We start from the raw sequence: 23,139 nt of genomic DNA on the forward strand, positions 1-23,139 counted from the left end.
CTTTTATGCCCCACCTTATCCTATTCCCTCCTTCTTATTTCTTTATAGATTTTTAAAGAGTACTATATATCCTTCATTGTGTATATATGTATTGTTCCCCATTTAACCCATTCCTGATATAAGTTTTCAGAAAGATCTCCTCCTCTGTGTTGGTTCTTCTTCTATATCTCATTTGTATAATATCATTACTATTTTTACCTTTTACTAGGCAGTTTTGCTTTTTAGAGTCATATCATACTCAATTCTGCCCAGTCTTTCTTTGGAGTTACCTACTTACTGCTTTCAATCTTAAGCATGTGATATATATTTCCATGAAACAAAAAATGTGTTCTTGTTGAGCCTGTTGAAATTAAATTTTGATGCTAACTCTTATATGTTAAATTTTCCATTAAGATCAGGTTTCGTTGTGACAAAGTCCTAGAAATTTGTAAGTTTGTTGAATGTCCATTTTTTCATTCATAATTCATTTCATTATTCATAAATCATATTCATTAATTTCATTATGTATACTATAGGTTTTTATTGTAGCTGTAAATAAATCTTGTACAATTCTAATAGTAGGTCCAGCATGCTTGAATTTTTGTTTGTTTCTTGGAGAATTTTCTTTGGGGGTTTCAAAATTTAGTAAGGATATTCCTCTGTGCTTTCCATGTAGGCTCTCTGAGGCAGTGATCAGTGCATTTTTCTATGACTACTTTTCCCTTGTGTTCTATCACTCCAGGACGATTTTTTTTGATTATTTATTGCTTTATTGGGTCAAGGTTCTTTTTTTGGTCACAACTTAATTATTTTTATATTTGAATAGTTCTTGAACGGTTCTCTAGATCTGTTGTTTTTCTTATATCTCACATTCTCTCATTTTTTCATTCTTTATATTTTGTTTTGTTGCTTCTCTTTGCCCAATTCTAATTTTCAAAGAATTATTTTCTTCTTTAAGACTCTATCTCCTTTCCTAATTGATTGAATTTCTTTTCACAATCTTGGAGTTTTCTTTTGGATTGTTTGATTTTTTTTTCTTTTTAATTTTAGTTTTCCCTCAATCTCTCTCATTTGATTTTTAAAATCTTTTTTGAGTTCTTCTATAAATTCTTTCTGAGTAGGTAGCCATTTAACATTACTCTTTGGGGAAGAGCCTGCCTTTTTTTTTTTTTTTTAAAGTTCAATGTCTTCTTCTGAAGATGAATGCTAGTCTTTCCTATTCCCATAGCAAGTTTCTGTTCTTGGATTTTTTTTTTTCTTGCTGCTCATTTTTTTTTTTTTTTTTTTTTTTTTTAATGAGAACTATTAGTGTAAGCATCTCTAATCCTGGGATAGGGGGAGGAGTTCTATCTAATTCTAAAATTCTTTGGGTACTCTCAATTCATAGAGCTGGCTAACACTTTAGCCAGCATGTAGTTGAACCCCCTGATTGCATAATATCTGTATATATACCCTACTTTTCCACCACTTAGTCTTGATAATGCGTTGGCAGAAGGTTTTATACATAATGAAATGGAAGCTTGGCAACATCCAGTGATTTCTTGAGATCACAACTAATTAACAGCAGTGTTGGTATAAGAACCCATGTCTTCTGACTTCTAAATGAATGTTCTTACCCTTGTGCCACACTTACATTTGGTCTTATCTTCCTGTGATCAGATGGCAGCTGGCCAGATGAAGTTAGGGATGTACAACCTGAGCCCTAAGTGGTAATCTTCTTGGTTGTTGAGTTACCCTTCCCCTCACCCCATTTATATCATTTGTAAAACCACCTCTATTCTGTCTTACTGTTTATAGAAATCTTAAAGAACAGAAACCTGACCGAGGAAATTCTGGATTTGCCTTCAAGAATTTGCTCTTTTGGGATCACTTGAACTTGAAACAAATTGTTGCTTTTATTATATGCCACTACTAGAGAAAGCTCTTTAGTTAGAAACAACTAAATTTAGGCCATCGTCCTTAACTTTCTTTCTTTTTTTTTCTTTTTTTTATTAATTTTTATAATTATAACATTTTTTTGACAGTACATATGCATAGGTATTTTTTTTTAACAATATTATCCCTTTTACTCCCTTCTGTTCCAAATTTTTCCCCTCCTTACCTCCACCCCCTCCCCTAGATGGCAGGCATTCCCATACATATTAAATATCTTATAGTATATCCTAAGTACAATATATATGTGCAGAACCGAATTTTGTTGTTGCAAAGGAAGAATTATATTCGGAAGGTAAAAATAATCTGGGAAAAAAAACAAAAAACAAACAAACAAAAAAATGCTCACAGTTTACACTCATTTCCCAGTGTTCCTTTTCTGGATGTAGCTGATTCTGTCCATCATTGATCAATTGGAATTGGATTAGCTCTTCTCTATGTTGAAGATACCCACTTTCATCAGAATACATCCTCATACAGTATCATTGTTGAAGTGTATAACGATCCCCTAGTTTTGCTCATTTCACTCAGCATTAGTTGATGTAAGTCTCTCCAAGCCTCTCTGTATTCCTCCTATTGGTCATTTCTTACAGAACAATAATATTCCATAACATTCATATACCATAATTTACCCAACCATTCTCCAATTGATGGACATCCATTCATTTTCCAGTTTCTAGCCACTATGAAAAGGGCTGCCACAAACATTTTGGCACATACAGGTCCCTTTCCCTTCTTTAGTATTTCCTTGGGATATAAGCCCAGTAGTAGCACTGCTGGGTCAAAGGGTATGCACATTTTGATAACTTTTTGGTCACAATTCCAGATTGCTCTCCAGAATAGTTGGATTCTTTCACAACACCACCAACAATGCATCAGTGTCCCAGTTTTCCCACATCCTCTCCAACATTCATCGTTATTTGTTCCTGTCATCTTAGCCAATCTGACAGGTGTGTAATGATATCTCAGAGTTGTCTTAATTTGCATTTCTCTGATCAATAGTGATTTGGAACACTCTTTCATATGAGTGGAAATAGTTTTAATTTCATCATCTGAAAATTGTCTATTCATATCCTTTGACCATTTATCAATTGAAGAATGGCTTGATTTCTTATAAATTAAAGTCAATTCTCTGTATATTTTGGAGATGAGGCCTTTATCAGAACTTTTAACTGTAAAAATGTTTTCCCAATTTGTTACTTCCCTTCTAATCTTGTTTGCATTAGTATTGTTTGTACAGAAACTTGTTAGTTTGATGTAATCAAAATCTTCTATTTTGTGATCAATAATGATCTCTACTTCTCCTCTGGTCATAAATTCCTTCCTCCTCCACAGGCCTGAGAGGTAGACTATTCTCTGTTCCTCTAATCTATTTATGATCTCATTCTTTATGCCTAAATCATGGACCCATTTTGATCTTATCTTGGTATATGGTGTTAAGTGTGGATCCATATCTAATTTCTGCCATACTAATTTCCAGTTTTCCCAACAGTTTTTTTTTCTAATAATGAATTTTTATCCCTAATATTGGTATCTTTGGGTTTGTCAAAGACTAGATAGCTATAGATGTACTCTTTTTTGTCCTTTGTACCTAATCTGTTCCACTGATTGACTGGTCTGTTTCTTAGCCAATACCAAATGGTTTTGGTGACTGCTGCTATATAATATAGCTTTAGATCAGGTACACCTAGACCACCTTCATCTGATTTATTTTTCATTAGTTCCCTTGCAATTCTTGACCTTTTATTCTTCCATATGAATTTTGTTGTTATTTTATCTAGGTCATTAAACTAGTTTCTTGGGAGTCTTATTGGTATAGCACTAAATAAAGAGATTAGTTTGGGGAGTATCTTTATTATATTCGCTCGGCCTATCCAAGAGCACTAAATGTCTTTCCAATTATTTAAATCTGACTTTATTTTTGTGTCAAGTGTTTCGTAATTTTGCTCATATAATTCCTGACTTTTCTTTGGTAGATGGATTTCCAAATATTTTATACTCTCAACATTTGTTTGGAATGGAATTTCTCTTTGTATCTCTTGCTGTTGCATTTTGTTGGCGATATATAAAAATTCTGAGGATTTATGTGGATTTATTTTGTATCCTGCAACTTTGCTAAAATTCTGAATTATTTCTAATAGCTTTTTAGCAGAGCCTTTGGGGTTCTCTAAGTATACCATCATGTCATCTGCAAAGAGTGACAGTTTGATTTCCTTCTTACCTACTCTTATGCCTTTAATCTCTTTCTCGACTCTTATTGCCGAGGCTAGCATTTCTAATACAATATTGAATATTAATGGTGATAGTGGACAACCTTGTTTCACTCCTGATCTTACTGGGAAAGGTTTTAGTTTATCTCTATTACATATGATGTTTACTGACGGTTTTAAATATATGCTCCTTATTATTTTAAGGAATAGTCCATTTATTCCTATACTCTCAAGCATTTTTAGTAGGAATGGATGTTGGATTTTGTCAAATGCTTTTTCTGCATCTATTGAGATGATCATATGGTTTTTATTAATTTGATTATTAATATGGTTAATTATACTAATAGTTTTCCTAATATTAAACCCGCCCTGCATTCCTGGCATAAATCCTACTTGATCATAGTGTGTTATCCTGGGGATGATTTTCTGAATTCTTTTTGCTAATATCTTATTTAAGATTTTAGCATCAATATTCATTAAGGAAATTGGTCTATAGTTTTCTTTCTCAGTTTTCGATCCACCTGGTTAAGGTATCAGTACCATGTCTGTGTCATAAAAGGAGTTTGGTAGGACTCCTTCTTCTCCTATTTTTTCAAATAATTTATATAACATTGGGGCTAATTGTTCTTTAAATGTTTGGTAGAATTCACATGTAAATCCATCTGGTCCTGGGGATTTTTTCCTGGGGAGTTGGTTAATAGCTTGTTCTATTTCTTGTTCTGAAATGGGACTATTTAAGCAATTTATCTCCTCCTCTGTTAATCTAGGAAGCCTATATTTTTGGAGGAAGTCATCCATTTCACTTAAGTTATCAAATTTATTGGCATAAAGTTGGGCAAAGTAACTCCTTATTATTTCTCTAATTTCCTCTTCCTTGGTGGAAAGATCCACCTTTTCATTTGTAAGACTAACAATTTGATTTTCCTCTTTCCTTTTTCTGATCAGATTTACCAAAGGTTTATCTATTTTATTAGCTTTTTCATAAAACCAACTCTTGGTTTTATTTATTAATTCAATAAATTTTTTTTTACTTTCAATATTATTGATTTCTCCTTTTAATTTTTGTATTTCAAGTTAGATTTTTGGTTGGGGGTTTTTAATTTGGTCTTTTTCTAGCTTTTTAAGTTGCCGGCCCAATTCATTAATCTTCTCTTTCTCTATTTTGTTCAAATAAGCCTCTAAAGATATAAAATTTCCCCTTATTACCTCTTTAGCTGCATCCCACAGATTTTGGTATGATGTCTCATCATTGTCATTATCTTGGGTGAAATTATTAATTGTTTCTATAATTTGCTGTTTCACCCAGTCATTCTTTTTTTTTTTGTCCAGTCATTCTTTATGATGAGATTATTTAGTTTCCAATTACTTTTTGGTCTATTTACCCCTAACTTCTTATTGAATGTAGTTTTTATTGCATTGTGATCTGAGAAGAAGGCATTTATTATTTCTGCCTTCCTACATTTAATTTTGAGATCTTTATGTCCTAATATATGGTCAATTTTTGTATAGGTTCCATGAACTGCTGAGAAGAAAGTATATTCCTTTCTATCACCATTCAGTTTTCTCCAAAGGTCTATCATACCTAGTTTTTCTAATGTTCTATTTACTTTTTAAATTTCTTTCTTATTTATTTTGTGGTTTGATTTGTCTAAATCTGAGAGTGCAAGGTTGAGATCTCCCATTATTATAGTTTTGCTGTCTATTTCTTCTTGCAATTCTCTTAACTTTTCCTTTAGAAAGTTAGATGCTATACCACTTGGTGCATATATGTTTAGTATTGATATGGCTTCATTGTTTATGCTACCTTTTAGCAGGATATAGTTTCCTTCCTTATCTCTTTTAATTAGATCAACTTCTGCTTTTGCTTGATCTGAGATAAGGATGGCTACCCCAGCTTTTTTGGCTTTACCTGAAGCATAATAGATTCTGTTCCAACCTTTTACCTTTACTCTGTATGTATCTCCCTGCTTTAAGTGTGATTCCTGTAAACAACATATTGTAGGGTTCTGACTTTTGATCCAGTCTGCTAGGATTCTGACTTTTAATCCATTCTGCTAACTGCTTCCTCTTTATGAGGGAGTTTACCCCATTCACATTTATGGTTAGAATGACTAATTCTGTATTGCTTGTCATCCTGTTAACCCCTGCTTATGCTTTTCCCCTTTCCTTCCCTCTTACCCCCCCTATCCAGTATTAAACTTGTGAACACCACTTGCTTTTCACAGTCCTCCCTTTTTAGTATCCCTCCCACACTTCAAAGTTCCTCCCCTTATTTTACCCCTTTTCCTCACAATTTCTGTATTCCCTTCCCCTTAGCTTACTCCTTCCCTCTCACTTTTTAATGAAGTGGAAGAAGTTTCACCATAAATCGAATATGTCTATTGATACACACTACATTCATCTCCCTCCTTTCTTTCTCTCAGATATAATAGGTTATCTTTGCCTCTTCATGAGATGTAGTACCACCACTTTACCCTTTGTTATGATACAATTTCCTTTCCATCTCTAGTTTCTAGGACAAATTATATATGTGTTCTTTACATATCTTTATGGCAAAAATATAGTTCTCAAGATTTCTTTTTACCTTTTTAGAAATCTCTTGTTCTATATCTGAAGATCAAACATTTTGTGCAGGTCTGGTTTTTTCATCAAGAATAGATGGAATTCATTTATTTCATTAAATGTCCATCTTCTTCCCTGGAAAACGATGGTCATTTTTGCTGGGTAAGTTATTCTTGGCTGCATACCAAGTTCCTTAGCCTTTCAGAATATCATGTTCCAGGCCCTTCGTTCTTTTAATGTAGATGCTGCTAGATCTTGGGTTATCCTTATTGTGGCTCCTCCAAATCTGAATTGCTTTTTTCTAGCAGCTTCCAGTATTTTTTTCTTTGTCTGATGGTTCTTGAACTTGGCCACGATATTTCTTGGCCTTTTGATTTTAGGGTCTCTTTCAGTAGGTGATCAATGAATTTTTTTAATGTCTATTTTACCCTCTGTTTCCAAAACATTTGGGCAGTTCTCTTTGATAATTTCCTCGAAAATAGTGTCCAGGCTCTTTTTTCCCTCACATTTTTCAGGGAGTCTTATTATTCTCAAATTGTCTTTCCTGGATCTGTTTTCCAAGTCTGTTGTCTTTCTAATAAGATACTTGACATTCTTTTCAATTGTTTTGTTTTTCTGATTTTGCTTGACTACATCTTGGTTTCTCCTTGATTCATTCCTTTCTACTTGTTCGAGCCTAATTTTCAATGATGTATTTTCTTCACTCACTTTTTAAATATCTTTTTGTAATTGTCCAATTGTGTTTTTAAGTGAGTTTTTTTCTTTTATGGACTTTTTTTCCTTTTCATCCATTTTATTTTTTAGAGAGCTGTTTTCTTTTTCCAGCTCACTAATTTTGTTTCTCAATGATTTGTTTTCTTTATCCACTCTGTCTTTAAATGCGTGGAATGATTTCTCCAGACTCTCTTGCCAAGCTTCCCTTTCCTTTTCCTATTTCTCTTCTAGCTCTCTTGTGAGAGCCTTTTTGATTTCCTCTATGAGATTCTTTTGTATTGAGGAGCAGCTCATATCCCCCTTAAGGGATTCCTCTGGGGACAATTTGCTTTTAGTGCCCTCAGTATTTGAAGTCTGCTCTCTCTCCATACAGAAGTTATCAATGGTTAGAGCCCTTTTAAATTTTTTGTTCATTTTGTCAGAGCAGTACTCAAAGAAAACAAATTGACAAGAGAAACAATTGGTCTGGTTTTGGGGGGATGGGGCTGGATGGTGTTAATGAGCTTGCTCTACAGACTGGGGGGAAGGGCAGCAGCGAGGCACTAACAGGACAGCGATGGCTGCGCTCTGAGGCTCTGAGAATGTGCTGAGACACTCTGGGTGGGGGTGGGGGTGGCCGGGTTCTGAGAGACGCTACCTTTCTGGAGTTTTATTCTTCACCTCCGGTGTTTACACCTTCTCTGCAACTCCTGGTTTGCTGCCAAGATGGAGTATCCACACTGGTGTAAAAGTCTTTTCTCAGAAAAGGAAGAGATCGTACCCCACTCCACTCCTGTCAGGGTAGTGTGAGATGCCTGTCTCACTCTGGCTTGCCTGCCCTCAGTTTGTGCCCAGTCTGTTTGATCCTCCCCCAAGAAAACACAGACCTTCTCTGTTGAATTTTGAGGATGTCTTCTGTTGGTGAATATTTGTGGGTTTCTTTTCTGGTCAAGCATTAACTCCGAGGCTTGTCATGAAGTAAGTCCTGAGAGAAAACACAGAGCTTAAGCAGCTGTCTGCCTCCTCCCCGCCATCTTGGCCAGAAGTCCCATTCTTCTTAACTTTCAAGCACCTTATTTGAATTGTGCCTACTCCAGACTAGTGTGGTTTCATGAAATGCATGAGTCCTTTTGAGAAAACTGCACAAGGATGAATTGTCTTATAAACTTTTTTTCATTCATTGGGTATTTAATAAAAATTTTTAATAGTAAGGATAAATTACAAACAAACAAACAACAACAAAAAACAACTCACACACCCCAGGTATAAATCTACCATAGATTGTTCATTTCTATGGTGAGATGGGAAGAGGCCTTCCTAGAATACCATGATTAGTTTGGATATTCTTGTAGACTATATTTTGCTTAATTTAATTCTAAATTCCCATAGAACATTTTCTTCTCTAGATGTTGACTATAACTTAGAAAAGTGGAGGTATTTGGGGTTCAATTGTGCAGGGAGAAAAAATAGTGTTGTTAGGGGTAGTGATAGGAAAATCATGGTAGTAATATATATTAGGATTGTGTAACTGATATAGCCGTAAAATTATACTAGATTTTTTTTTGGGGGGGTGTTTTAATTTTGCCAGAGTGGTAAACTGCTGAGTGAATACGAGTTCATCTAACCCACTATATCTAGACCATGCTTCATACCTCATTCAGTCATTTACCAAGAAACCAGGTTAAGGTATGGTAAAGATTTCCTTTTTCCCACTACTTTAATCCTTTATTAGCAAAAAAAAAAAGTCAAGTAAAACTGATGCTGAGTGAAATGAACACAACCAGGAGAACATTCTACACACTAACAACAAGATTATCTGATGATCAACTATGATAGGGTTATCTCTTCTCAGCAATACAATTCCAATAGAATTGGTATGGAAAATGCCATCTATATCTAGAGAAAGAACTAAGAAGATTGAATGTGGAACAAAGCATACTATTTTCATCTTTTTTTTTTTAAGTTTGCTTTTTCTTTCTTGTGTTTTTTTCCCTTTTCTTCTGATTTTTCTTTCACAACATGACTAGTATGGAAATATGTTGAAAATGATTGCACATGGATGACCTATGCCAGATTTTTTGCTTTATTGGAGGGGGGAAGTAGGAAAGTTTTGGGGGGAGAAGTTTAGAACTCAAAATCTTACAAAAATGGATGTTGCAAACTATCTTTATTTATAATTGGAAAAATAAAATATTATTTAGGTAAAAATAAAGTTCATACAGTCTTAGAATAGACAGTCAAGACTTGACATCTGAGTCCTGGTGTACAGTCTCTCAGACCTTTGCTAGTTATAGGATGATGGGTAAATCACTTGTCTTCTCATCTCTAATTTCTCATCTATCAAATAGAGTTAGATACATATATTATAATTATCTATCTATCTATCTATATCTATATACATTTTACAGAGTTGTGAAGAAAGCACCGTATTAAACCTTTTAAATTCTTATTTTAATGTGGACTATTAGTCATCCTTCAATTCTCAGCTTAAACTAATCATGGCTCTGTGTGAGGTTTTGGTAATAGGTTAGGATCAGGGACCTCTGTGGGTTTATGGCTGCCCTAGATTCTAGAACCCTAGAAAAATCCCAAGACAAGGCTCTTAGAGAAAAAGAAGAGAAAGGACATAGGAAATAAATGAATGAAAAAACAGTCTACTATGGGTAAAGCAAAAAGCTATAAGTGCTAGACATAGAAAATGAGACAGCTCCTGCTCTCAAGGAACTTATACTCTAAGTTGTATATTGAGTATACATAATATATAAATATGCATGTGTATGTGTGTGTATATATATATGTACATATATATATATATATGCTTTTATTTATTTATTATTTATATTATGTGCTTATATATTTATTTATACACATATTAAGTATAAATAAATGGTGAATTTTATTTTGCAAATTAGTGATCCTACCATAAAAGATGAAGAGTGGGTGTAAAGAGGTGGTAATGACAGTACATGTAAGTCTGCAGGGCAGATCAGTAGAAGTTTGGTAAGTGCTAGTTTCCTGGTAAATGGCTGGATAAGATATGTCATCTCCTAGGATTGGTTAAATATGAGTGGGTTAGTTACACTCAGCCCATCAGTCTGGCTATCTCAGCCTATAATGATATAGACAAATGACAAATAGAGTTGGAGTCAAATGTGAAGACACTGGAAATTAACAGGATTCTGTAACTGTATGTTACTATATGTAAGGTAGAGAGAAAGGAAGGGTCTAAGGCAGATACTCAGTTTCAAACATAGAAGACCAACAAGAGTAAAATGGAAAGGGAGAGAGGTTTAGGAAGCTCAGATAGGCATAGTATTAGTTTGAAGTACCTGGGATAAAGAAGCTGAAAAGTCTTAATTTGTCTTAAATTAAGGAATAGAGAGCAAAAAAGACTTAAGTATTTTATCTTGCTCATTGTCAACTCAACTCAATTCAAATTGCTAAGACCAGCTCTTTATTATGAGAGAACCTATCAGGTACCTAATTATCTGTGAAGCATGGGAACTGCTATCTTTTTTTAAAATTAATTTTATAATTATAATTTTTGTGACAGTACATATACATGGGTAATTTTTTTTTACAACATTATCCCTTGTATTAATTTTTCCAAATTTTCCCCTCTCTTTCTCTACTCCCTCCCCTAGATGACAGGCAATCCCATACATTTTACATGTGTTACAATATAACCTAGATACAATATATGTGTGTAAATCCAATTTTCTTGTTGCACATTAAGTATTGGATTCCGAAGGTATAAATAACCTGGGTAGATAGACAGTAGTGCTAATAGTTTACATTCAATTCCCAGTGTTCCTTCTCTGGGTGTAGTTGTTTCTGTCCATCATTGATCAACTGAAAGTGAAATTGATCTTCTTTATGTTGAAGATATCCACTTCCATCAGAATACATCTTCATACAATATTGTTGTTGAAGCGTATAGTGATCTCCTGGTTCTGTTCATTTCACTCAACAACACTTCATGTAAGTTTCTCCAAGCCTCTCTGTATTCCTCCTGCTGATCATTTCTTACAGAACAATAATATTCCATAGCATTCATATATCATAATTTACCCAACCATTCTCCAATTGATGGACATCTCTTCATTTTCCAGTTTCTAGCCACTACAAAAAGAGCTGCCACAAACATTAGGTCTCTTTCCGCTCTTTAGTATTTCTTTGGGATATAAGCCCAGTAGTAGCACTGCTGGGTCAAAGGGTATGCACAGTTTGATAACTTTTTGAGCATAGTTCCAAATTGCTCTCCAGAATGGCCGGATTCTTTCACAACTTCACCAATAATGCATCAGTGTCCCAGTTTTCCCACATCCTCTCCAACATTCATCATTATTTGTTCTTGTAATCTTAGCCAAACTGACAGGTGTGTAGTGGTATCTCAGAGTTGTCTTAATTTGCATTTCTCTGATCAATAGTGATTTGGAACACTCTTTCATATGAGTGGAAATAGTTTCAATTTCATCATCTGAAAATTGTCTGTTCATATCCTTTGACCATTTATCAATTGGAGAATGGTTTGATTTCTTATAAATTAAAGTCAATTCTCTGTATATTTTGGAGATGAAACCTTTATCAGAATCTTTAACTGTAAAAATGTTTTCCCAATTTGTTACTTCTCTTCTAATCTTGTTTGCATTGGTTTTGTCTGTACAAAAGCTTTTTAATTTGATGTAATCAAAATCTTCTATTGTGTGATCAATAATGGTCTCTAGTTCTCCTTTGGTCATAAATTCCTTCCTCCATAGATCTGAGAAGTAGACTATCCTCTGGGGAACTGTTATCATTTTCAGAATTAGAGATCAGATTTCCCCCAAATAAGCAATTGTGATTTAAGGTCCTCATCAACTTTCTCATCCCTACTGTCAGCTCCCCTTAAGAAAAAAAAAAAAAGTTTAGTATCAGAGCTGATAGGGTTAAATAGGGAAAAGCCTTGTCCAGTCTTCAAATAAACCTTAGCAGACATAGATTAGAACCTCAAAGATTTCCTACAGCAAACAGTTTACCCTTATATCAGTGGATTTATACTTTGGGATCAGAGGAAACATTTTATGCGAAGAATTTCCAATTTGAAGGCAGAAGATATGTTTGTCTCAACTCTGCTATTTATTAACTTGTTATTTTTTCCATTTTTATTATTTATTTATTTGTCTATTCATCCATCCATTTATTGATTTATTTATTCACTCATTTATTGATTGATTGATTGCTGAGACAATTGGGATTAAGTGACTTGCCCAGAGTTACACAGTTAGAAAGTATTAAGTGTCTGAGGCTAGATTTGAACTCAGGTCCTCCTGACTTCAGGGCTGGTGCTGTATCCACAGTTAATGTGTTATCTAAGGCAAGTTAAATAATAACTTTGGGCCTCATTTTTTTTTATCAGTTAAATGAGGATAAAAATACCCATCCTGTTTACTGTGGAAGAAATCTTTGTTATTCTATATATTTGTTTTCAACTTTGTGATACACATTTTGCATGTGTATATGTGCGTGTATGTAATTAGCATTTTAAGGTATACAAAGTGATTTTCCTAGATTATTTTATTTGGTCCTGATGATATGTGGATATGTCTTTCTTGTCTATCTGTCTGTCTGTCTATCAATCTATCTATCTATATATCTATCTATCTATATACAGAGAGAGAGTCCCAAATATCTTAGTGCAGTTTTAAATATTTTTGTTCAATCGTTTTAGTTATGTCTGAATCTCTGTGACCCATTTGGCATTTTCTTGGTAGAGATATTAGGGTGGCTTGCCATTTCCTTCTCCAGCTCATTTTATATATAAAGAAACTGAGGCAAATTCTCCAATTGATAAATGGTCAAATATGAAGAAATTGAAATCATTTCTAGCCATATGAAAGGGTGCTCTAAATCACTATTGATCAGAAAAATGCAAATTAAGATAACTGTGAGGTACTATTGCATATATCTCAGAATGGCTAAGATGACAGGAAAAGGTAATGATGAATGTTGGAGGGAATGTGGGAAAACTGGGACACTAATACATTGTTGATGGAATTGTGAACTTATCCAACTATTCTGGAGAGTAATTTGGAACTATGCCCAAAGTGTTATTAAACTAAGTATACCTTTTGATCCAGCAGTGTTTCTATTGGGCTTGTATCCCAAAGAAATCTTAAAGCAGGGAAGGGGACCTGTATGTGTAAAAATGTTTGTGGCAGCCCTTTTTGTAGTGGCAAGAAACTGGAAACTGAGTGGTGCCCATCAGTTGGAAAATGACTGAATAAGTTATGGTATATGAATGCTATGGGATATTATTGTTCTATAAGAAACGAACAGTAGGATGATTTCAGAAAGGCTTGGAGAGACTTACAGGAACTGTTGCTAAGTGAAGTGAGCAGAACAGGAGATCATTGTACATGACAATAGTAAGATTATAAAATGATTAATTCTGATGGTTGTGACTTTTCTCAACAATGAGAAGATTCAGGCCAGTTCCAATGATCTTGTGATGAAGAGAGTCATCTATACCCAGAGAAAGGACTGTGGGAACTGAGTGTGGATCACAACATAACATTTTCACTTCTTTTGTTGTTGTTTGCTTTAATTTTATTTTCTTTCTCATTTTTTTCTTTTTGTTCTGATTTTCTTATTCAGCAAGATAATTGTATAGGCATGTATGCCTATATTGGATTTATATATGGTTTTTATCATGTTTAACATATATTGGATTACTTGCCATCTAGGGAAGAGGTTTGGGGGAAGGAGGGAAAAATTGGAATGCAAGATTTTGCAAGGGTCAATGTTGAAAAATTATTTTTGTATATGCTTTGAAAATAAAAAGCTTCAACAACAACAACAACAACAACAACAAAGAAAGAAATAAAAAGAAAAAGAAAAAGGAACTGAGCCAAACAAGGTGAAGTGATTTGTCCAGAGTTACACAGCTAGTATGTGTCTGAGGCCAGATTTAAATTCAGGTCTTGCAAAGCTGGTCTTCTATCTATTGCACAAGGTCATCTGCTGAATTCTGGGCCATTGCTGGTCATTGTAATGTTCTTGAATTGTGAGGGTCGGGTTGTCTGCTCAATTATAATCTTCTCTGGGAGGAGATCTGTAAAATCTTTTCCTTCTATATGCAGGTTTTTTGGGAGCTCTGAATCTCCTCCTGCTCTTGTCCTTTCAGCCCAGAGTCAATTCTCTCAGACCCAATGCTGCCCTTCTTTTATCCTCCCAGAGAATGGGCATGGGATAACACAAGGGCTTCTGGGAAACATTACTTCAATCAATGAACTTGCTTCTCTTAGAATTCCTAAGGTGTAAACTTCCTTTAAAGGCCCAAACCAAAGGTCTGAGCCAGAGAACTGTCAAGTCACCCTGAGTTCTCACCTTGTAATTGTCCAGACAACCTGAATTCTCACCTTGTTACTGTCCAGACAACCTGAGTTCTCACCTGGTAATTTTAACAGGTCATCCTGACTTTTGTCTTACCTCTAGCCTTCACTGACTCAGGGAACTCTGCCTCACTCAATTTTTGTACAAGTCAATCACCCTGAGATGTCATTGGTCCTCTTTGAAAATGAAGGGCAAACATCATTAATTGAGGGGAAGCTGACATGGTTATAACTACACTTGAGGAAAATCACTTTGGTAGCAAAAATGATTGGAGAATGGATTATTGAAGGAAGAGATTTGAGACTGGGAGACTGAAATGAACTGCAAAAAATCTATGAAGGAAGCCACTGTTGGCACCCACAGAAAAAGCTGAGAATTAGCAGTAATATTGGATGATTTTACATGTATAACATATATATGTATATATCTGTAAAATATAAATATGTACAAATATATAATATGTATATTTATGTAATAATAGCCATTTCTAAGGTGGGAAGTATGGAGGGCAGAAAAAAAAAGAAAGAAAAAAGAGAAAAAAGTTACAGGATAATTTTATTATATATTTGAAAATAATAACATTGTACATAATATATTTGCAGTATCATGTACAATCATATTGTTGTTTTACTAGTTTACTTATTGAATTACTATTGTTTTATTTATTTTTAAATATTATGGAAATTATTAAAAGTAAAAGAAATACAAAATACTATAGTAATAGTCCACATGAGATAAAAATGGCTTGCCTCAGAGTGGTGGCTATGTGATTTGGAGAGAAGGGAGCAGGTAGGAAAGATATTGTGAAAGTAAAGACAATGTTTCACAATATATTTGATATATAGTGTAAGTGTGAGTAAGATGACAGTGTTCGTGAGCCTGAGTGACTGGGAGTGTGGTAGTGCCTTCAGTATTGATAGGAAAGTCTGTTTTGGGGAAAAGATAAAATTTAGTTGGGGTTACATTCAAGGAAATGAGAAAGATCTATTTTGAAGTGTCCAGAAGGCATTTGATGAGTGACATGAGAAGACTATGGCTAGGGGTGGAGGCAAGGGTCAGATAGGGACAAAATAAACTGATGACCTTTTGGTAACTGTGGAAAGGATATTGGAGCTAGAATCTGAGGGTCTAGATTCAAATGCTGCCTCTGACACCTAGTAATTGCTTAGCCTTAGACAAGTCTTTGTTCCTATAATGGTCAATTTCTTCTACTGTAGCATGATTGATCCTTTCCAATTTGAAATCTATAATCTTACTTCCATGATTTTTTTATTTGGGTTGGATAATAACTGCCAAGTCAAATTTGATATGAACGGAGAGTTTTCAAATGAAAAAATAACCCCATAACTTTTTAATAATCACTTTAAATAATATGCAATGCAACATCTCCACTAATTGAAGTCGCAATTTAAAACAATGTGATACTGCTGCATAAGCATCAGATAATTAAAAGTAAATAAAATTTGATGTACACAAGAATTTAGAGAAAGTCATGTCCATTTGTTATTGGTAAACTTAAAAATCATAGTAATGTTTGGATAGCAATTTGGAAGATTTAGTTACAGTTAGAAAAATTCTTAAGCCCTCAGATCCAATAATTCCTTTTAATAAAAAAAGGAAGTTGTTCAAATATTTTCATATTTATTTATTACTGTAAAATCTGAATGTAAACCAATACTAGAAACTGTATAGCAATAGAGAAATAGCTAAACAAATATAGTACATCAATATACACCAATAAAATAGAATCCTATAATGCAGTTAAGACAGATATAAAGAAACTGAGAAATATGGAAATATTTTATAATGTGCAAAATGAAAAATAGAGTATAACCAAATGATTAGCATGTATGATTATTTAAAGAATGAATAGACAAAGAATTCTGATGAAAATTTAGAATCATGGAAAAATTGATATCGTAGAAAAACATGTTTTCTATTTAATTTAAATAATTATGAATCAAATTTAATTAGATTCATTGATATTCATCCTTGTTTATAAATAATTAGTAAAATAAAAATAACTTTCTTATAACTGTTGCTTTTACTCTCATACACATATACAGAAATTTTTTTCTTAACAGAATTGTGTAATTTTTATTAATATATCATCACTTAACATGTAGAATTAGAACCAAGGTAGTCATGTTTCCTAAAACTTTAGGAATAATAAGAGCTTGGCTCTCTGAAAACAGTTAATGATCCTGTTTTCTACTTTCAGTCAAAAACATTTAAATAATACTTGGTGACAATCTTTCCAAATTTATTTCTCTATAAAATATAGGACTCAGACTAGGTGATTACTTAGCCCTCTTTCCATCATGACTCCAAGTTGATGGACAAATCATAATTCATGTCATCCTTTTATTCAATCTTATTATCTGACTAAGTTTTGTTAATTCATTTGACATCTCTGAGCTTCAGTTTTTCATCTGTCACATGAAGTTGTTGAATTCAATGATTTCCAAAGATCTCTTCCTTCCATATTTAAATGTTGTGGATGTGCTTTAAGAATAAAGCAAAATTCCAGTGTTGTCACACCTAAAATAGTTGCTTGCTTTATGATAAGTAAGGATACTTGTAAGCTGCTTCTGACAGTCATAAATTTTTGCCCATTGGTATTCACAAGCATCTTCAAGATGTTTGTTTTGGGAACTGTGGTGGGTATATGACTTAGTGAAGTTTGGGTGGGAGAAATTAAGACTTTTAGATCAATCACTTTATGTTCTATGTATTTTTTTTTTCTTTAATTAGGGCAACATAGACTACAGAGTCCACTCCCATAAGGGTGGAACCCAAGGATAACTCACGATATTCACTATAATCATTAAGTAACAAAAGGCAGTATCTAAAAACTAGGAATGTTACCCACAGTCTTTTGATTCTGGGTAATAATAATAGCTCATCTCTATAAAAAAGTTTTGTCTTGCAAAGGGCTTTTGCATTACATTATCCCATTTTATCTTCACAACAACCTGTGAGACAAGTATAGCAGGTGCTACTATTAGTGTTACTATTATTATGACTATTTGACAGATGAAGTCAATGATAGAAGATAAGAGACTTGTTTGTTGTTACTTTGGAGAAGTGGAATATGAAGCTAGGTCATATTTCATTCCCTGCCTAGTTTTATCTTAGGCTATGGGTTGTTTCAATTCAGAATGAGTTAGTGGCTGAAGTCAATCAAAAGGAAATATTAGAACTTGAGAAAAGAGGAGGAGGAAAGGGAAGAAGGAGAAAGGAGGAAATGGAGAAAGGAGAATAAAGAATGGAGGAGGAGTAAGAGAAGAGAAATGGGAAGATAGAATGAGGAGAAGAAAGGGAGAGAGGTATATATGGGAGATAAAGGAAAGGGAAAAATATAAGGGTAGAGAGAAGAGGTAATAGAAACTGGATGGAAGGAAAGAAAGGGTAAGAGGAGAAACATATCTTGGTGGCTACAACATGGAGTTTTCAAAAGGAGATGAGGGAGTTTAGCGGAAGAAAAAGAAAGGATATTTCTCTCACCTCCCAAGCTTTCTTGATCTTTAAGGTGGGAGTAATAATACATTTGCCATTTTCTTCTCCAGATCATTTTACATTTGAGGAAACTGAGACAACAAGATTAAGCAACTTGATGGAGGGTCTCACAGCTAGCTGAGGTCAGATTTGAACCTAAAAGGAGCCTTTGGACACTCTACCCATTGAATCACCTAGTTGCCCAACAACGATCACACCACTAGATTGTTGTGAGGATTAGTAGATATCATATTTGTGAAGTGCTTTGTAAGCAATAAAATGCTCTGTAAGTGGGAATTACTGTTGTTATTATTCTTTGTTGTGATTTAGGAGTAAGTACATTGTACTTCACCAGGTTATAACCAGGGACTTTGAAGTGATGTTGGGGCATAAGTTTCACATACATAGAGAGTGAGAACTGAGAATCAGCAGCAAGAATCAGACTTGGCAAGAAGTTAATAATGAATAAGATTCAGTTCTCTTGATTTTTCACATAGCTCTCATAATAACTCACAAGAATTTTTGTGATTTATAAATCTGACCTTCTCTGTTCTGATGCCTTCCTTTCCCCCTATCTTGTTGCTATATTGCTATTGCTTTAATTTTTTTCTTCTTTTTCAATAATTTAATTTCCCCCCAATTGTATCTATAAATTTTTTTAGCATGTTTTTTTAAAATTTTGAGTTCCAAATTCTCTTCCTCCCTCTTTGCTTTCCTCTCTTCCTGAGATAGTAATTAGTTTAATATAGGTTATTCCTGTACAATGAGATGGATAGTGTTTGTTTGTTTGTTTGTTGTTGTTGTTGTCATTTTGTTTGTTTTTACTGAATCCCTTTTAAAACACTTTGAGAGGGTAAACAAGCTTTCATGACAGAATCTGTTATGTAGAAACCCAAGGAAAAGGAGGAATAGTATCAATTTAAAAAAGGCTCTTGGAAACAGGGAAGAAAAGATTAGGGAGAGGAGCAGTGGTTGTCTTAATAATTTGAAGACTATTAAGTACAAGAATGATTAGAGTTGACTCCAAAGGGCAGAACTAAGGAGCAGTGGATGGAGACAGCATAGAATCAGATAAATTCATGACACGAGGTGAAAAACAAACAAGAAAATCATTAGAGCCAAAACAATTAGAGCTATCTGAAAGTGAAACAGACTGATTTGTGAGGTAGTAGGTTCCTCTTCATTGGAGGATTTATGTAGAGTCTGGACCATTGCTTGTTGAGAATGATGTATAGCTAATTAGATGCAGAGAGAAGTGCATACCCTTCAGGTCTTCCTCTAGCCACCTTAAGGGGAAAGAGAGTGAGATCTATGTCATCAAAATTGAGAACTCCCCTTCTTTGAAAGGGACTATGCCATCCCACACTAATTTCACTTCAAGGCTAACTTAATCATTACTAACATGGCCAAGCTTCCTTCCCAGAATCATGTTCAGAATTCCCAAGGTGGAGCTATGAGATCCAAAAGGTGAACCCATGCTTTAGATTTAAGTGTGAAAAAGTCCTTGAATGAATGGGAGTGAAGTTGCACAATATTGACTGAGAACTCTTGGTTATGTTGATTTTATAAACTAATCAAGCTAGTTCAGAAGTCAAATTATTCAAGAAACTACAAAAGAAATTTGACATTTTATTAAAATCTCTGGGGAGGAATGGGATTAGAGGTGAAGGCAAGGGGAAAGAAATTCTGTTCCTATCTATATTGTCTGTGTGTGTGTGTGTGTGTGTGTGTGTGTGTGCGCGTGCGCACACACACGTGCATGTGTATGTGTTTGTATTTATTATTATTGTTATTATTTTGGCAAGGGGAAGAGAGATGGACAGCAGAATTGTAAGGCACCTAAAAGATCTCTAAATGCAACTTTTGTGAGCACAGTGCTCAAGATAATCTCTATGGATTCTTCCAAAATATTCTGGAAGACAGAAATTGCCACAAGGCAATTATAAATTCCTTCAGTAAATTTCCTTACTAAAAGTGCTCACCAGATTGATTACAGTTATTCCTTCCACATTGTGTCATCTGCTGCCCTTGTATGGCTTCTGCAAATCTCCCTCTGCCTTCTTATGTCAAAATGATGATTGGGGAAGTCATGCTATGGAAGGGATAATTATTTCTTTTTCCTAGACAGAATTCCTAGACTCCCAAATATTTTTTATGTCTATAGTTATTTGAAATGGAATTTCTCTATCTACCTCATTGCTAGTAATATATACACACACACACATGTATAAATGTTGAATTTATTTGGGCTTATTTTATATCCTACATCTTTGCTAAATTTGTTAATAACTTCAAGTAGTTTTTTAGTTGATTCGCTAGGACTTTCTAAGCATAAAATCTTATTTTCAATAATATGTGATAGTTTTGTTTCCTCCTTATATATTCTAATTCCTTTAATTTCTTTTCATTCTCATGTTGCCATAGCTAACATTTATAGGATAGTATAAAATAATAGAGGTTATAATGGGCATTCTTGCTTCACTCCTGCTTGTATTGAGAAGGCATTTAGCTCTTGCTTGTTATAAATAATGCTATCTAATGGTTTTAGATAAATATTACTTATAATTTTAAGGTGAGCTCCAATAATTCCCATGTTCTCTAGTGTTTTTAATAGGGATGGCTGCTATATTTTGTCAAAAGCTTTTTCTGCATGTATTGAGATAATCATATGATTTTTATTAGTTTTGTTATAGATATGATTAATTATGCTAATGGATTTCCTAATATTGAACCAGTCCTGCATTTTGGTATAAATCATAGGGTCATAATCTACTCATAAGGTATAATATTTGTGATATATTGCTGTAATCTCTGGTAGTATTTTATTCACATTTTTTTGCATCAATATTTACTAGGAAAATTGGTGAATAATTTTTTGTCTGTTCTGGCTCTTCCTGATTGGGATATTTATGTTGTAAAAGGAAATTGGTAGGACTTCTTCTTTGCCTATTTTTCCAAATAGTTTATATTGTATTGGGATTAATTAATCTTCAGATGTTTGGTAGAATTTTTCATTTGGTTCTTGGGATTTTTTCTTATAAAGTTCATTGATGGATTGTTCAATTTCTTTTTCTAACATGGGATTATTTAAGTATTTTATTTCCTTTTCGGTTAATCTGGGTAATTTATATTTTTGTAAACATTCATCCGTTTCATTTAGATGGTCAAATTTATTGGCATAGAAATGGGCAAAATAGACCCTAACAGTTGTCTTAATTTTCTTTTCATTGTTGGGAATTCATCCATTTTGTTTTTGATACCTATGAACTAGTTTTCTCCTCGACTTTTTAAAGTAAAATTAACCAATGGTTTATCTATTTTGTCACTCTCCCCATAAAATCAGTTTTTATTTTTACTTATTGGTATAATTTTTTTAAAATTTTCAATTTTATTAATTTCTCCTTTGATTTTTAATATTTCCAATTTGGTGTTTAACTGTGGATTTTAATTTGTTTTTCTAGTTTTCTTAGTTGCATGCCCAATTCATTGATTTGCTCTATCTCTATTTTATTCATGTAAGCAATTAGAGATATTTTGGCTTCATCCCATACATTTTGTTAGGTTGTCTTACTGTTGTTATTGTCTTTGACAAAGTTATTGTTTCTATGATTTGTTCTTCGGTCCACTTTTTCACTATTAGATTATTTAATTTTCAATGATGTTCCTTAGAGTTTTCCTTTGGGGATTTCATTCAGGCAATGACCAATGGGTTTTATCAATTTTTATTTTGTCCTCAGATTCTCTATCAGGGAAGTTTTCTTTGATAATTTCTTGAAAGATGTCCTGGCTTTTGTTGTTATTGTTGTTGTTATTATCATTATTATGGCTTTCAAGGTAGTCTAGTGATTCTTATATTATCTTTCCTGGGTCTATTTTTTAGGTCAGTTGTTTTTCCAATGAGAAATCTCAATCCTCCCTCCCCCTTTTTTATTTTGTTATATTTTATCTTGATGTCTCATAGTCATTAATTTTTACTTTTTAAATTCTAACTTTTAAGAATTATTTTCTTCAGTGAACTTTTGTACTTCCTTTTTCATTTGGCCAACTCTGTCTTTTAGGGAGTTATTTTCCTTGGTAAATTTTGTTTCCCTTTCCCCTTGCTATTTACTCTATTTTCATGATTCTTCTATATTGTTCTAATTTCTTTTCCCATTTTTCTTTTACTTCTCTTCTTTTCTATCCTTTTTAAAAATCTTTTTTTCCCCCCCAGAAATTCTTTTTGCATCTGAAACCAAATAACATTTTTTTGAGGTTTCACATGTAGCTATTTTTGATACTATTGTTCTCATCTCATCTTATACCTTGATTCTCTCTACCACCATTCCAGGAAACCAAAGTCTTTGGGTTCCGGGGGGAGTATGGTTGCAAAGCTGAAACTTAAACTAATTGACCGAAGGGCACCACCAGGAGTGGAGACCTGCTGCGGATATGGGTACGGCCCAGCGCGAGATTTATACCCTCATTTGTAATGTTCTTGAATTGTGAGGGTCTGGTCGTCTGCTCAATTATAATCCTTCTCTGGGAGGAGATCTGTAAAATCTTTTCCTCTGTGCGCAGGTTTCTTGGGATCTCTGAATCTCCTCCAACTCTTGTCCTTTCTCAAATCAGACTGGTCTCCTTTCAGCCTGCCTAGCGTCAAGACTTTATCCCAGAGTTGATTCTCTCAGACCCAATGCTGCCCTTCTTTTATCCTCCCAGAGAATGGGCGTGGGATAATGCAAGGGCTTCTGGGAAACATTACTTCAACCAATGAGCTTGCTCCTCTTAGAATTCCTAAGGTGTAAAGTCCTTTTAAAGGCCCGAACCAAAGGTCTGAGCCAGAGAACTGTCAAGTCAACCTGAGTTCTCACCTTGTAATTGTCCAGACAACCTGAATTCTCACCTTGTCACT

General features: G+C 34.0%; 1 protein-coding gene across 5 annotated transcripts in view; it reads left to right on the forward strand.

Annotated features, from left to right (window-relative positions):
* Positions 1 to 23,139, forward strand: part of IL15 (interleukin 15) — a 157,904-nt gene that overhangs the window by 12,817 nt on the left and 121,948 nt on the right. The window contains exon 2 of one of the 5 annotated variants that reach the window (XM_074276392.1): positions 8,965 to 9,062. The exons of the other annotated variants lie outside the window; for them this stretch is intronic. The gene's annotated coding sequence lies outside the window, so the exon portion shown is untranslated. The remainder of the gene's footprint in view (positions 1 to 8,964; positions 9,063 to 23,139) is intronic. 5 annotated transcript variants of the gene reach the window in all.

The sequence above is a fragment of the Sminthopsis crassicaudata genome, chromosome 6 (genome assembly GCF_048593235.1).
Source record: "Sminthopsis crassicaudata isolate SCR6 chromosome 6, ASM4859323v1, whole genome shotgun sequence".
Classification (NCBI taxonomy): domain Eukaryota; kingdom Metazoa; phylum Chordata; class Mammalia; order Dasyuromorphia; family Dasyuridae; genus Sminthopsis; species Sminthopsis crassicaudata.